Source organism: Myotis lucifugus, unplaced genomic scaffold (assembly GCF_000147115.1).
Source record: "Myotis lucifugus unplaced genomic scaffold, Myoluc2.0 scaffold_59, whole genome shotgun sequence".
Lineage (NCBI taxonomy): Eukaryota > Metazoa > Chordata > Mammalia > Chiroptera > Vespertilionidae > Myotis > Myotis lucifugus.
The window spans coordinates 821597-838596 of record NW_005871107.1 but is presented as its reverse complement, the minus strand read 5'-3'; the positions used below and the strand labels follow the sequence as shown (position 1 = coordinate 838596).

The 17000-nt window shown below is 35.8% G+C and overlaps 1 pseudogene; it reads left to right on the top strand.

Moving 5' to 3' along the window:
* Nucleotides 1-2489: 2489 nt before the first annotated feature.
* LOC102424807 lies at nucleotides 2490-12865 on the top strand (annotated as a pseudogene).
* The last annotated feature ends 4135 nt before the right edge of the window (nucleotides 12866-17000 follow it).

Sequence of the window (17000 nt, the reverse complement as noted above, 5' to 3'; positions counted from 1 at the left end):
TGCTGTTTTACCCATTATGCACAGTAATACCTTATCTATATATATATAAAACCCAATATGCAAATAGGCCAAACAGCGGAACAACCAAACAACCAAACAACTGGTTACAATGACATGTGCTGATCACCAGCACATGGAACATGGCAGGCGTCGGCAGCAGGGGGCAGAGCATGGAACATGGCAGGCACTGGCCACGGTGGGATGGGGAGCAGGTGAGCGGGGCTGCCAGACCAAGGCGGGGCACCAGGTCTCTGTCATCGGGGTGAGCCTCTGGTGTTTACTGAAAATTCTTTTCTCCTGCACACCGTATTCCCGCCCGGTGCTCGCACTCACTGCCTGCACCAGCCCCGCTTGCACCCGCAGTCAGCACCCGGTGCCAGTCCTAATCGCTCGGCGCCATCAGCAGGTGCGAGTGGTGGCTGCCAGCCCTGATTGCCCCTGAGGGCTTCTCCACCTCCCCCTGCTCCTGAGGGGCGATTGGGGCAGCAGTCGCCACTCGCACCTGCTGATGGCGCCAGCCCTGCTCACACCCGCTACTGGCACAGGCCCCAATCGCTCTGCGCTGTCAGCGGGTGCGAGTGGGGCTGGTGCTGTCAGCATGTGGGAGTAGGGGCGGTGGGAGGAGGGCTGCCAGCAAAGAGGGGACTGGGGGCCGTGGTGGGAGGGGCCGGGCAGGGCCGAGACCCACCCCTTTGCCCCCCCCAGCCTTGTGGCCCACAGTTCCTTTCAAGGTGCAGGAATTCATGCACTTCGCCCCTAGTAGTTATATAATTGATTTCCCAAATATGTCTGGTACAAATATTCGAGTTGCTTATTCTTTTGACATAGCTGGAAATAACAACTGAAATATATAGGCTTCATACAAAGGCTTCTTAGGTATCAACACTAACTTATAATTTTTTTCCTTTTTTTTATCTTGTTATAGGATTGGCAAAGTGTCATGAAATCTCCCCCTAATTATTTTTCCACTCTCTAGAGTCTTTATCTTTTCTCTTTCACTCATTCTTTTGTAGACATATTCACTACCCCTCCCATTTTTAATTCATTCTTTCTTTTTTCTGTTTCTTATGTCACAGCACAAGGTTTTCTTTCTTCAAGGGGCTTTTTTAAAAAGTCACCCTTTTATTTATTCCAATCATTCTTCAATACCTTCATATTTTAACTCTGCAAAGGTTAGTGTTATGAGGATAAATGAGAGTGGCTCTGTGAAAATAGAGATGTACTACAATATCTCCACACACTTGGAATCTTTCTGGCTCATAAAGAATTACTATCTATTGTGTTCTGTTATTTGGCAGTTTTTTGAAGATACAACATGTTCCTTCGATCTACCTCATGAGAGTGAAATAGTATTTAGATTACAAATATTACAACTCCCTGCATAGCCCTTAGAAAACAAATAATTAAAAACAAAATGTGGCTGCTTGAAAATGAGCAGAAATATAGCAGTTATTGAATGCAATAATTTGAGGATAAAACATTAAATTATAATTGCTAGGGTGAGGAAGAAATTAGATTTCCTCTGGATATGCAGAAAACATACACGGTGGAGTTTGCCACATACATTCTCTTCAGCTACCTTCTCAAAAAAAAAGGATTTGAACACTCATAAATCAAAGAATATTGTCAGTTAAAATGGCAATTTATTATTTTATGAGGAGTCAGTCCATGCTAATGAGAAGGCTTACTTCAAGTGGAATAAAACTACAGTGAAGGCAAAAATGTGATATGAAGTCATTATTCAATTCAAAAAATATTTTATCAAGATGGAGCGTATACCTGATTCTATATGAAGCAAGATACCAAGCAAGAGACTAATTTTATATGTATCTGAAATAGAGATATAATAGAGACACCAACCTTGCTAGCATGTTTTAGGTACATTGAAATATGCATAAAACACATTAGTGAGATTTTTTCTTTGTGTGTTACATAAGGTATTGCTATTATAATCATTATCTGAAAGTTTTATGACTGGAGTAAAAGCTCTGATTTGTTGATAATCGCCCAATATTTAGATTCAAATAGTTTTGCAAGTATTTGTTTGGTTAGAAAGTTATTTTTAAATATAATATTTCAGAATTCTTATCTTTTTTAGAGTAAAACATAAGGGCTATTCTTTGAGGGACTGTTTTGCTCTCTGATAGAAAAAGTGTATGATTCGCAACCATCAGGGGATCAGAAATGGGATCTCTGTTTTTCTAGCCAGTTTTGGAGCAGTTTCACACCATTACCTTCAAGGGTTATGAGTCTATCACATGTCCATTAGTGCACTTACCAAAGATAAAACAAGGAATTATTTCCACGGTTCATTCAGATAATGGATGAAAACTCAGAGGACTTTCCAGATGGAGTATCAAGATTCTGCAGGGGAAAGAAAAGGTTGGTTTTGAGCATTTAGAAACCTGAAGGAGGAAAAAAACAACTGGGTAACTTATGATATTGCTCTAGAAAATGCGAATAAACTTTATAAATTACAGTTCGTCAAGATGGAGATGGCCACTAAAACGTCTCGGAATCTTATGAACTTGAAGACCCATTGCAAGTCTCGCTTCATTTTTAATGTTATTTTTTTGCCCCCCATTTCTGTTATAGATCTATAAAACCAAATCTCCAATTTGAAATAACAGTTGATCTTCACAAATATAAATTAAGCAAGTAAATATCTATTTCGGAAACACCCCATTACAGAGCTGATCTACCTAATGCATATTCCCATAGATATGTAAATACGATAATTGAACCCATTAATTTCTATTTGACCAAATTCAAAATACACTTTCATACATGATCAACATAACTCAAATGACTGTTGTCCATTTAGGTATTCCTTTTATGCACAAAAATATTAAAATCAATATACTCTCTATTTCCTTTTTTTTTTTTTGAGTTAGCAGGGTTCAAAGGAACTTTTTTTCTTTATAACTTCAACATTGTGCTCATTTCCTATATTATACTGTGTATGTTCCTCCAAGGTATTATGTATTTTTCTTGTAAATGAAGCTGAAAAATATACATTGTGTTACTATGTTGTGGGTATAATATTGCAATAAGCTCAAATGGCAATAGGAATGGTTCTGGGCCAAAGCACAAGGCTGCAACAGACAGTAAGTCTCCTGGCGGTCTTAGCACAGGCTAGTTTGATCTCTGAACTTTCATTGCTTTCCTGAAAAATCCTTTGTGGACTTCTGGATCCCAGCCTCTGACAGAAGTCATTGGGAGGCTGGGTTGACCATGGTAGGAAGCAGGAAGTAACACCAAACAAAAAGATTGTCCTATTAGCAGTTCTTGCTCCTAAAGAGACAGAAGGGAATTCATAAGCATGGGTAGTATTTGTATGAGATACTCAACCAAAGCATAGGAAAGGATCAGGGTAGAATTGCAAATCGTTATGTGCTGAGCCTTCAAACGGATGTTGACTGTGAGCTATGACTACAGATGAAACACAATTAAGGTAAAATGACTGTCAAATGCGTGTCTGTGTGTACTCGAAGATGCCTTGTCTCTTCTTTATTTTTGCTTTTATTTTTCTCTTTGTAAGAAATCAACCCTTAGTCATCTACCCCCATCTGCTGCAGACTACCCTGCACCTTTTATTTTTCCTTTTTCTCAACAAATTCCCATCTTATCCCTACAATCTTTTCATTCTCAGGCAGAGCTTCAAAATTATAATTGGGATTATGTTTTTTGGAAAGTAAATCATGTCTGCAAATGTCACATAGTTGCTTTGGTAGAGATACTTATGACGTCATTTTTCAGCTTCTAATGAGCTTAGAGACATTTTTAAGTTTAAATTTTGAACAGTTCTTAGTACAATGCCTCAAATTCAGCGTATCAACTGACTCATGATATGAAATAATACACCATTAGATTGCATGTACTAATAGCTATTTTTGTTTCCTTTTCCCAAGAATTCTGTAGTCTTACCCAGAAAATAAAATTTTGCAGCTAATAGGGACATCTCCATTTTAAAAATATGACTAGTTCTTTTTCTTAACTAGAAAAAAATAGTAACTTTAAAATAAGGCAGAAATCAAAGTATTTATTTTAATATCTATTAACAGATACAAAATAGAATCAGTTCTTCATTGTTAGAAAATATAATTCTTTTTTTTAAGTATAATTATTGTGTTAGGGCTGGGTAAACTGAACAGGGTTTGATTTAAATAAATAAATAAATAACCAGCTGGTGTTGCTCAGTGGTTGAGCATCGACCTATGAACCAGGACGTTACAGTGCATTCCCAGTCAGGGCACTTGGTGGGTTTGTGGGCTAGACCCCCAGTGGAGGGCGTGCACGAGGCAGCCAATCAATGATTCTCTCTCATCATTGATGTTTCTATCTCTCTCTCCCTTGCCCTTCTTCCCTGAAATAACTTCAATGTGAAAAGAAAAATATGAAAAGATAAATTATGAACAAATTATGAAAAGATAAAAATTATGCATCCATGCTTTTTCTTCTTACAATAAATGCCAGAAAAAAAACATGTATAAATGTATATTACAAAGTGCTGCTCTCTCCTTGTTACATAATGGCAGGAATGGCCAAGAAAACACAAATGAAAAGGGAAAATTTTTCATGGGTGAGCAAAGGCTGATCAGAGTTTAACAAAATATGTTTTAAAAGGTGCCTCTTCCTTCTAGGTCAACACAGCAGGCCAGGACTGATACCTCTAAGAGCAGCGTGAGGGTAGATTTTAACTCTCAATCACCCCCTCAGACAAGCGTCCTTTGTGCAAAACATGACCTACATACTATGATGATATTCCCACTCTACCTTCACATTCCAGCTTTATATTCACAAGCAGATTAAAATATGGAATGATCTTGATGGTAACTATTTCTTTTTACACAACCTAACACTATCACCACAAGGGTAACACTCATCAGGTACTGTAATAAATTGTTTTTTTTGTTATTGTTTGTTTTTTGTGGGCTAGTGGTCCCAGTCTTTTTGACCAAGTTTTATATTTTTCACTAAGTGAAATTGTGATGCCGTTTAGTTCTTAACTTTTCTTGTTTCTGGTAGATTCAGGGGTGTTGCTTTAAGGTATCTTGAAAACATGAACCAAAAATTAGGACTCAACTTTTTTTTAGAAAGTAGCACAAGTTGTAAAACCCTGTTGACTTTTATTTTGCTCTTTTACCTTGATCTTCTTGTCGGACTTTAGTTGTCTCATACTAATCTCTCCCAGTTGCTTAGTTTGGTGTTTGCTGCATCTTGTGATTGCTACAACACAGCTTTATGCTACTTGGCCATTTATCAATCTCAAAATAAATAACTGAACTTAAGAGGGATAATTTTCTGTCTTCCTTGAGCTAATATATTAACATTTATTTATGAGACTACTCCATTTCTAACATCAGTGAAAACAATGGATAGTAAACCAGATTCCCCATTGTTGCTGGTATTCGTGTGTGTCTCAGTAGAATCAATCTCTTACATCTCTTGATTCTCCTGAGTTAGAAAGTCTGTCATTTCATCATAAAATAGAATTTGATCAGTTTGAAAAATATGGTATGCAGAAGTTCTGTACTATTCTCCATGCTATTAGAAAATTTTTCAAATTGATTTTGTTTGACATGTTCATATATTTTTTCAACCAAAAATTATGACAGATGGGAAAATGGTATCTTTCACGTTTTTAAAAGACAAGGTTCAAGCTAAGAACTGTGTCAGATACTTCTCTATTCACCATGGCAAAGTTCGAGCCATAGAGTCAGTGCTTCATAAATTTCTCTTGAATTAAATTTCGTAGCCAATTTCCAGATTTTAGTTTCACACTAGTTCCCAGGTCTAAAAAGTGGCAACTAATAATTTTGTTGAAATTCTAAAAAGAGGCATATATCGATATAAATGCATAAATATATACAGTAGCCTCCCCCCTTATCTGCTGTTTTGCCTTCTACAGTTTCAGTTACAAGTGTGATCTGAAAATATTAAATGGGAAATTTCAGGAGAAACAATTCACACGTTTTAAATTGCACACCATTCTGAGTAGTGTGATAAAATCTCTTGCTATCCCACTCTTGTCCACATGGGCCGTAATTCATCTCTTTATCCATGTCCACTTTGTAAGGACACTACCTGCCCATTAGTCACTCAGTAGCCATCTTGGTTAGCAGGTAGACTGTCTGGGTATTGCAGTGCTTGTGCTCAAGTAACCCTTACTTTACTTAATATTGGCCCAAAGTGCAAGAGCAGTGGTGCTGCAATTTGGATATGCCCAACAGAAGCTGTGAAGTGTATGTTTATATAGGAGAAAACATAGTATATCTAGGGTTCCGTACTACCTGTGGTTTTAGGCATACACTGAGGGTCTTGGGACTTATCCCTGAGGATACAGGGGGATTACTGCATAGTGTACACTGAGGGACAGAAAATAGGAATCCTGCCTTGAAATACAGAGAAATTCCCCCCCAGAAAACCCTTAGGCCTTAAATTCTAATGAGCTATACCTTTGGATTCAAGCAAGGACAATTTGCTCAAACTGAAAGGTGTGTGTGTGTGTGTGTGTGTGTGTGTGTGTGTGTGTGTAGGGGTGTATAATATTTTGGGATTATATATATTTTGATATATGATTAGGAAATGCATCAACAAAACCAAGAGATCACTTGTATTCTTGCATTTGCTTGTATGGTGTGTAGCAATGGGGAAAAGAATCCATTTCAATCTTAAAGAATATGCAAAGGCACTAAACAACCTAGAGTTTAATTAGAAAATAGTGTCTAATCTACAGGACAGGATAAAGGAATCCTATATAATAAAAGCCTAATATGCTCATGGACCAAATGCAGAATGACCAGTGGAAATACAGGTCTCTATGGCCACCAGGGGGCAGATGCTCAATGCAGGAACTGCCCCCAGCCGGCAGGCCCCAGGCCAGCCAAGGTAGGTGTGAGCAGGGTCCCCCAATCACCCTGCCATGTGCCCCACAGATCAGCCCTGGTTGCCAGCCAGGCCTAGGGACCCTACCCATGCACGAATTTTGTGCACCAGGCCTCTAGTATTTTATATTGCCTTATTACAGAAAGAACAAAAGTGAAGAGTGATTTTGGGAATGGATGTGCGAGGGCCACACGTGGACAGGCCTGGGTAGTATTGAAGCACATTGGAACAATATAAATTTGCTTTGGAATGTAGCCTAGTAACTAATTAATGCCATGCTATTTTTTCCCCTTGAAAACCATAGAAACAAAAACATTTGACTTAATTTTAAAGATCAGTTGCATTTCAGCTGTTGCTAGTTTTAAATGTTCATTTTCCCTGAATTCATTTCACTGACATTGTACTTCACTGTCTCATGTAGTTTAGAAGAATGTTTGAAGACACTAACTAAGCTATAAACAGCTATCAATGAAAAAAGCCCAGCCTCACAAATTACAATTAAACATTGAGGAAGTTTATATTATTGGTCACTCTTTTAGGGGCGACTTGATTTTTACATGAATTATAATGGTGTGGCTATATTTTTGTACCCTGGAATTGTGATATTTAATATTGTTATCACAACAAGGAACAAACAATTGCTTAAGGAAATGGGTGATCCTCCTGCTCTGAGCTACAGTGCTGACTCAGTCATGCAGAACTAATTTCCTGGCGGTCTCTGAATGCACATAAAGCTGCTCTGTAGCTGCCACTGACAATGAACTAGTGACTGGAAAAAGGAATCTTAAACACAGTCACATCTCCTGACTGTGAAAATCCTGTTCACAAGGCACGCTGATCTAATACGCTGCACCACAGAAATAACATTAAAAAAAATGGCTATGGAGTATACAAAGTTCCTCATTTTCTATTGGGGGTGGGGTGTTGCTAGGCAACTAAATCATTTTTACATATTCCTGAGAGCACCACAATTCTATTTTGGGTATTTCTTTACATGAATAACATTGAAGTTTGCTAGATACATGATTTTATAGTAAATATGTGTCATGTGATATCTTAAACAAAGCAGTTATTTAACATTTGAATGACTCTTTTCAAGAAAGTCCTAAAACAATTTCGGTAGAGTGTGTTATAGCAAGAGTGATAATATCTAATATTTAAAAAGGAATATACCATTCGAACCCATGTGTAACCTAATTACAATGATTAGCTTGCTAATTAGTGTTTATTGATCGGGATGGATCAAGTGATTGGATTTTGTTTTAAAGTGCAAATATTAGAACCAAATAGGTTTCCCAGAATACTATTTGGCAGAAAATGAAGCTTAAGTTGCATCATACAGTTACTCCATGTGGTTTTGCAAGGAGCTAATTGTACTGGCGATCTGGGCATAGGACAAGACTTTACTGCCCTCTAGTAGTTACAGGGCCTGCCAAATTCATTTGGGAAATTCATTCTATTTAGGAATTTAGAGATACTTAAGAGAGTAATAGCATCAGTATCTAAGAATAAAGATTAACTTAAATGTGCTAAAGTTGGAGACAACTCTCAATCATTCCCCCGCATCATCTTTATGTTAGTTAATCATTACTATAAAATTCAATTAAAAGATAGTCATATTGCATGCATCATTTTAATCAAGTTTTATTGACCTTTAAATCATGTATGATACCTTCTAATCAAAATCCATTTTTTGAAAAAATGTAAATATGAAGAAAGAGATATATATTTTTTGTCATATTGGAAGACATGTTATGGAATAAAATGAGTTGGGGCTTTAAAATACACAACTAAGTTGACTAAAGTAGATTTTAAGTTCAAAACAATCATTTAAAAGTATTTTATATTGAATTAGTCATTAATTTTAAATATGAATAAACAATTATTGTAATTAATTTTAAAATAATGGGATTCATTGACAATATATTCATATTACTGTTTCCAACTCATTGAATCCTAAAAAAATTATAATTAAAGTAATATTTTTATCTTATTGGGCTCAATAATTAATTCAAGAGGATTTTTAAAATTTCCAACTGTTTGGAACTATTAAAATATAAATATCTGTTATAAATTTATATTGGCTTTTTCTAGCCAATATAAATTATTTTTTGGAAATTTTGAGATTGTTTTGATTTGTGTGTTTCAGTTTAGACCAATTTCTGAAAATGTTTCATGGAAATTTAAAGTCACATTTCCTATGTGAGGTTAAGAAGTCAAAATACACATCAACATTTTTCCTTACTGATCGTGTTGTATGTTCTTCAGATCTTCATACTTCTACTTCATCTGACACAGAATGAATGATTACTGTATTTTAAATTTTATATTCTAAAAGTGTTTCTCTCAATTTATCATTTTTTCCTTAACAGATTTTCTACCTATATTTACTTGTTATATTATTCAATTAATAGAGGCTTATACCAGTTATGTTTTTACTGTGCAGTTAACTTTAATTAGTATGTTTGTTATATTTGTGCTTTTTATTTAAATTATGTTCTGATCTAAATATTCCCGTTTTTGTTATTCATTTTGCTCATTATTTTTCTTTAAAAATGTTTATGTCATTTTGGTACTCTTGTGGTGGACAACTATTATTGTTTTTGTTTGCTTTTTGTTTCTTCCTTTTGAAAAAGCTTCCTCCTTTGCTCATGGGGCTATTACATACTCCACCTTGGCTGCCACAGGTATGGCTTTGTGATTCCCACACACCTAGCTACAGTGATAATTCAGAAAAGGATTTGTAGCTGTAGTTGAGCCAATCAGAGATATTTCTTTCTCTGTGCATCACTCAGTAGTAAGAGTTTTAAAATTTAATTGTGGCTTGTTTATATCTTCCATCACCATATGAAGAGAGCTTTCCAGTGAACGACGTCAGTGCTAAAAACTTAGGTGAAAGAAGACCAGCCATAGAGTCTCAAGGCTTCTTTTGAACCACTGGATCCTATCACATCTTAAACCAATCACCACATTTGTACTTTGCAAAGATATATGCTGATAAAAATTGCATATGTTGATTTAGATTTGTTACTAGAAGACAAGAGTCCTGACTAAAAAAGAAATATACAGTTATATATATGTTTTTACCTCAATCTGAGAATCAGTTTGTTATTAGGATGTTAAAACCATTATTATGTTTACTTTTTAACCAAAATGTATTTGTTTTTAATATAATTTAAATCATAATTTATTTGTTTTAAATATCTATCAAGACACTTAAAATAAATTTTGATGATATGCCACAGTGCTTAAGTGCACACTTTCTGAAACATTTCGCTTGGTTTTAAATTCTGGCTTTACCGCTTTCTGGTTGTGTGAAGATGGGCAACCTGTACATGGACTTCTGTACAGTAAAGGGAATGATAATACCTATATCACAGAGTTCTAGTGAGAATAGTCTATGTAATTTTAATAAGAATTGAGATTATATACAAAGTGCTTAAATATAGTGAGATACAGAGCAAATATACATATTAGCTAATATTTTTATTTCCTTTTAATTTTCCTTAAGAGACTGTTTTCTTTATATTTTCTGTAAGAGGGAGATTGTTTCTTCCTTTCATCTATCTATCACTATATTCATTCCTCTCTCTCTATTATCTATTTAAAATTTACTACTGGTTTATGTTTAAGTGTGTTTTTTTAATAGCATATCTATTTCTAAATTAAACCTAGGCATGGAATAATTTTATCTGTCTCATAGCATGGTATGAGCAGAAATATCTGCAGGCAGATTTTCTTCCACGGGAATCATTTTTTAAAAAATTATAATTATACTTATGATCATTAGAGCTGTTCCATTTGTTCTTACTTCTTCCTCAGTAGCACCTGTCAGTTCATCAGATAGGTCTCCACTCTCTGCCCTCCTTATGTATATTCCATTTTATTTTCATTTTCCTTGGAAGCTTTTTCATCTTGTCACTCATTCACTTCTCTGCACCGTTGAGTCTCCTTTTTGGGGACTTTCCTATTGGAAAACTTAATTCTGATGTTCCATTTTAGGTATTTGTGATTCTTTCCATATCTTTGTTGGAACTCCATTGCATTTCTGTACCCTGAGCACTCACTCAGTCCATTGTCTTTTAATCTCATCTTTAATTCCATGTTTCACAGTATCCACTGCTGGTATGTGCCCTATAGCTAGCTGTACAAAGTAGATGCTTTCCAACTATTCCATTTTGTTTCCCAGGGGAAAAAAAAAAGCTTTTTAAAGTGTACAATTTGTCTGTCAGTCTTAAAGGAAATTCTTTTTTCTTAGATTGAAAAATTTTCTCTCCTTTTCTCTGCTGTTGCTAATGATTTATTCATCTTAAATGAGACGGCTTTATATAGGAAGGATGTTTGCCAACAGGGAGAATGTGAACTCTTTTAAAAACATTAATGTTCAGCATGGCATGGATAAAATCCTTCTCAGCTTCAAGCTATAGAACCTAGATGTGTACATACCGTTAACAAATTCCCGTGGCCTTGCAGCCTTATAAAAAACAGCTTTAGTGGCTAAGGAGGAAGTTTTTCCTGCTCGCATTGACTGGTTACCTCTGGGAGAAAAATGTATTTCTGTATAATAAAATGCAATTTGTATTACTACTTTGACCAAAAGGAATACATAAAAATACAATTGACAACATAAACTGTATCCAGGACACTCTCAGACTTCATCTTTAAGACTAGCTTTTATTCTGAGAAACAGAAGAAAAAGAGCACTTCCCTTGTCTCAGAGGCTTAGGTACCGATGTAGTCTAACCCTGGGAGCTGTAGCTCTAAGTGGGTGAAGGGATGAAGGTGCCCATGATGACTGGGAGGGGGTGAGAAGTGGCAGCCTCAGTGCGGACTGAGGGGCTTGGAGAGTGGACTGTTCTGAGAGAGACTCTCCCGCAGAGAAAGGAGCGAACATTGTTCCTTATTGATAAACTCTAAGTTTCAGTAGTAGTGAGTCTTAAAAGAGTTGGGTTTCATCTAATTCTAAGTTTTCATGTTGGACCCTGCTAATCTAGTTTTTGACCAAAGCATTCATTGATCAATATGATTCTTCTGTGAAAGTATAACACATTCTTACATTTTAGTGCTGTTACGGTTTTTGTGACTTTTTGTGAGTCTTCACGGCTGTTCATATGAATAGTTAATTGCTGTTTTATTCAGAAAGTAATAGCATGCATAGAAATTTTTATTAGACTTGTAATTCTAGTAGCAATATATCAGACGGATTAATCTGGGGGGGAAAAGCTGCCATTACAAAATATGTATGAATTCTGAAAAACATTTACCAAAACAGCATCTTAAAGGATTACTTGGGTATTCAGGAAACTCGGGAAAACTCTGAGAGTCAAAAGTAAAGGTGGAGGCTTCCTCTTTGCCGCATCTACTGCAAGGGTGAAGACCATTCTCAGCAATCAGACTGTGGACAGCCCAGAAAATGTGGGTGTAATGCTGAAGGGACACACAGTTATTGTGAAGGGCCCCAGAGGCACCCTGTGGAGGGGCTTCAACCACAACAATGTAGAGTTCATTCTCATTGGAAAGAAAAAGAAGAGGCTCCAGGTTGACAAAGGGAGTGGTGGTGGCGGGGGGGGGGGGGATAGAAAGGAACTGGCCACAGTTCGCACTATCTGCAGTCATGTGCAGAACAGGATCAAAGGTGTTACACTGGGCTTCCGTTACAAGATGAGGTCTGTGTATGGTCACTTCCCCATCAACATCGTTATTCAGGAGAATGGTTCTCTTGTTGAAATTAGAAATTTCTTGAGCGAAAAATACATCTGCAGAGTTCGGATGAGGTCAGGTGTTGCTTGTTCAGTATCTCAAGCCCAGAAAGATGAGTTGATTCTTGAAGGAAATGACATTGAACTTGTATCAAATTCAGCTGCGTTGATTCAGCAAGCCACAACAGTTGAAGACAAGGATATCAGAAAATTTGTGGATGGTATCTATGTTTCTGAAAAAGGAACAGTTCAGCAGGCTGATGGATAAGATCTAAGTTGCCCAGCTATAGGAACACCAAGATGCTGAATGATTTGTCACACTTGTTTGTGAAACTATAAAGATGTACAATAAAAGCCTTTATAAATAAATAAAAAGGAAAGGTGGAATTAAAATCACAGAGGTTGCAAGTCTGAAATTTCTCGTAGGCCAAACTAGAGTATTTGCAATTTGATAACCAAGGAGCTTTGTTTTTAACCATCCTATAGAGACAGGGCAAGACCTTGTTTGAATGTATAGAAGGTAATAAGAAGGAACCAAAACACTGAAACACTAGAAATTAATCTATAGCTTCCAGCACAGAAAAGGTTTTCCCTACATCTCTCTAAACTCCTGGTCAGAGGAAATATATTACCTATTAAATTGTAACTAAGGGCCTAAAATTCAAATATGTTTTGATTTTAAAATTATACTGTGTTGGCCAGAAAGCAACAAGCTAAGAAATTAAGATGAAAATATGTCCCAAGCCAAGAAGCAACTGATAAAAGCAAATGTAAAGATGCTCAAAGAAATCAGAGTCAACTCCATTCCTATAGGATTCCCAAGGATAAATTTTTGCTTAAGATTAGGTCAGGGATTTCGGCTTCCAGGAATGGTGAGCTGTGCTAACCAGACGAATCCTCTGGCTAAGGACCAATGAAGAGTGGTATAGCTACGCTTTGGAAACAGCCCAAATACCCCTCAGCAGATGAGTGGATAAAGAAGCTGTAGTAGCTCCAGATGGTTTGGCTCACTGGATATTAGAGCATCAGCCCTTGGTTTGAAGGGTCCTGACTTTGTTTCTGGCCAAGGGCATGTACAGGTTGTAGCTTGATCCCCAGTTCTGGTCAAGGCACATGCAGGAGGCAACCAGTCAATCCTCACATCAATCTTTCTGTCTCTCCTTGTCCTTTCCACTCTCTCTAAAAATCAATGGAAAAATATCCTCAGGTGAAGATTAACAAAACAAAAACCTGTGGTACATATACACAATGGAATACTATGCAACTGTAAAAAAGAAAGAACTCTTACCATTTGCAACAGCATGGATGAACCTGGAAATTATTATGCTAAGTGAAATAAGCTAGTCAGAGAAAGATAAATGTCACATGATCTCACTCATATGTGGACTCGGATGAACAAAACAGATCCAGAGACATTGAAGCATGGAACACACTGACAAATTTCAGTGCAATTATGGTTTCTGTGGCTTTTTGTGAGCCTTCATGGCTGTTCATATGAATAGTTAATTGCTGTTTAATTTGGAAAGTAACAGCATGCATAGAGGGAAGGCAGGAGTGGATGTTTAGGTGGGGAGTGACTATGGAGGAACTTATATGCATATATTAGTATGCATAGCCCGTGGATGCACACAATAGTGTGGTGAAAGCCTGGGAGGGGCGGGTGTGGGGTGGAGAGGGTCAATGGGAAAAACAAACAAAGGGGACATCTGTAATACTTTCAACAATAAAGGCAAATTTTTAAGAAGTGGGATAAATATAGATCTAGACCTAGACCTAGAGTGATATTGTTATAGACATCTACATGAAGGCACAGAAAAATACCAAGAATGATCAAGATTTTGGAGAGGCTAGTGACTCAGGGACATGAGCAGCACTTGGGTCTGCTTTTACTCTGGATACTCTGGAGATATTTTGAAGGGGACTGATAATCTGAGAAGTTGGGGAACAATTTTGATAACCTCATATTTGAGGGGTTAGATGTTAAAGTCAAGGAGCGGCCAAGTGGTTTGGCTAATGAACATGCTTTCTGTGAACTGAGACAGAATTATTCTCTAGGAATAAGGGGGAAGCAGAAGTAGAAATGATCTAACAGAGACTCAAGCTCAGCATTACTTCATCTCAGTTCTGAATTGGATTGTAATTCTCTCAGAATGATTCTCCCCAGGCACTTGGAAAATGCAAAGCAAATTCTCTGTGGATGAAAATAACATTGTCTGGGCCCGAAATTATTTCTACAACTTTTATACACAATATCCACCACTCAATCAAAACTAACCAGACATATCAGGAAACAAGACAATGTGATTCTAAACCATAACAATAGATAATTGAAGCAGAACCACAGGGGATCCAGATAATGGAGTTGTCAGAAAAAGACATTAAAGTAATCATGTTTAATACACACAATAAAATATGAGTAACATTGAGATTTTCAACAGATAATTGGAAAGTATAAGAACCAAACAGAAATTCTATAACTGAGAAATACAATAATCAAAATTAAGAAAAGGAAGAACATTATATATTTAATGTGAACCCTTGATCCTGCCTCCAACATGTGCCTTCTCAAATTGGAAAATGTTTTGAGGTTATGGTATATTCTATTTTTCTTTTTATGCTTGTAATGTTTTGTGAGTGGACCCCAGTTATTTTACTCTTATTATTTTAAAAATATAATGCAATGGTCTCATTTGCAATATACCTTATATAGATTGAGCAACATCATGTACATATATATATAGATATATGTATTTACATACCTATTGTATATATTTTTTCTTTACCTAATATTTACCAGTTTTTCTCATCATTTGATTTTGTCATTGAACATCAAAAAGGAGTTTTAATTAGGAGTTTTAAAACTGCACTAATCCTTCATAAGCATTTTAGTAAAATCTGAAGGTAAAGCAGTAACTGATACAATCTGCATCTTAAATTTTAGTGTCATCACTTGACATACTTTTTGATAACTCATTTTATCATTCAAATTTCAAAGACTGTTTTCTCTTCTTTCTGCCAGTAATTCATTGCCACATATGAACGTTTCAGTGATGAACAAGAAAATATCCCTCCCCTCCTGGAGCATACATATTAAGGAGAAAGTGATTAAGTAAATACGCTATTAAAACTCAGTATACCATAATAGTTTTAGGTTAGAAATAAATGCAAGATGGAAGGCTATTATCTCACCTAAAAAAGATTAAAATAATTTGGGTAGGATTTTTGAAAGATATTTTTCACATATTAGCTAAGTAACACATATTGAGTACATGTCATATTCCAGGTCTATCTGGACATCTTGAGCCCTAGTAAATGTATTTATACAGCTTCATTCTATATTTGAATTACATCCCTAGATTTGTTTCCTCGTAGCTTCTTGGGTAAATGTTAATTAAAATAAAGTTTGTTTCTTTTAATTGTTAATTTTACATCGATGCCATTAAACATTTACTAGTACATTTAAAAAAAGAAAGAAGTGCAAGATGGGAACTCTCCAATCTATAAGGAATGCAAAAGTTTCTTGAAGGAGTTGCATTTACCCTAAACATGAAGGATCAGTATGTGATGGCTGAGGAGGAATAGCATTTCAAGTGGAAGTTATTAAAATCCATAAAACAATACTGCATCTATGGAACAATAATTTAAAGACAATGGGAAAGTGCCAATATTTTGGGTGAGAGAGGCGAATCTGGATATGATCATGAAGGGTATTATCTTCATTTTAAATACTTTACTGCTGGAGACATAGAACTATTCAAGACTTTTAAAGATGAGAAAATACTATAAATACTTTGCTTTTTAAAAAATCCAATCTGGCTACAATATGGTAAAGATATTCTTTTGGTCTAGTCTAGAAGCTAAAATACTTATGCAGTAATCCAGAGAAACTTTTATAGGATTCAAAGATACCATTAATGGGAATCAAGAGAAAAACATGTTTTCAAGTAATACAAGATCTAGACCTGTCCTATCCAAAATGTTGGCTACCATTCATATGTGGTTATTTGAACATTTTAAGTGTGGCTAGTTGAAATTAAGATGTACTGTAAGTGTAATTTATGCACTGATTTCAAAGACTTGGTATGAGAAAATAGAAAATATCTCAATAATAGTTAATATGGATCACATATTAAAATATTTAGAGTATGTTAGTTGGATATATTAAAAGATATTTCAACTGTTTCTTTTTACTTTTTAATGTGACTACTAAAATTTTTAAATAAAAAATAGGTAATATAGACAAGACCTGGAAATTGTTTGAACATACAAAAGATGAGAAAGATATTATTAGAATGAACCCTGGATCTTGGCCTGCACAATGTGCAGAGACAAGGATTTTTTATTTTTTTGAAAGGCTCAATTTCAGTGACTTTGAATTTGAAATATCAGTATTTTTTTTATATGAAGTTAAAA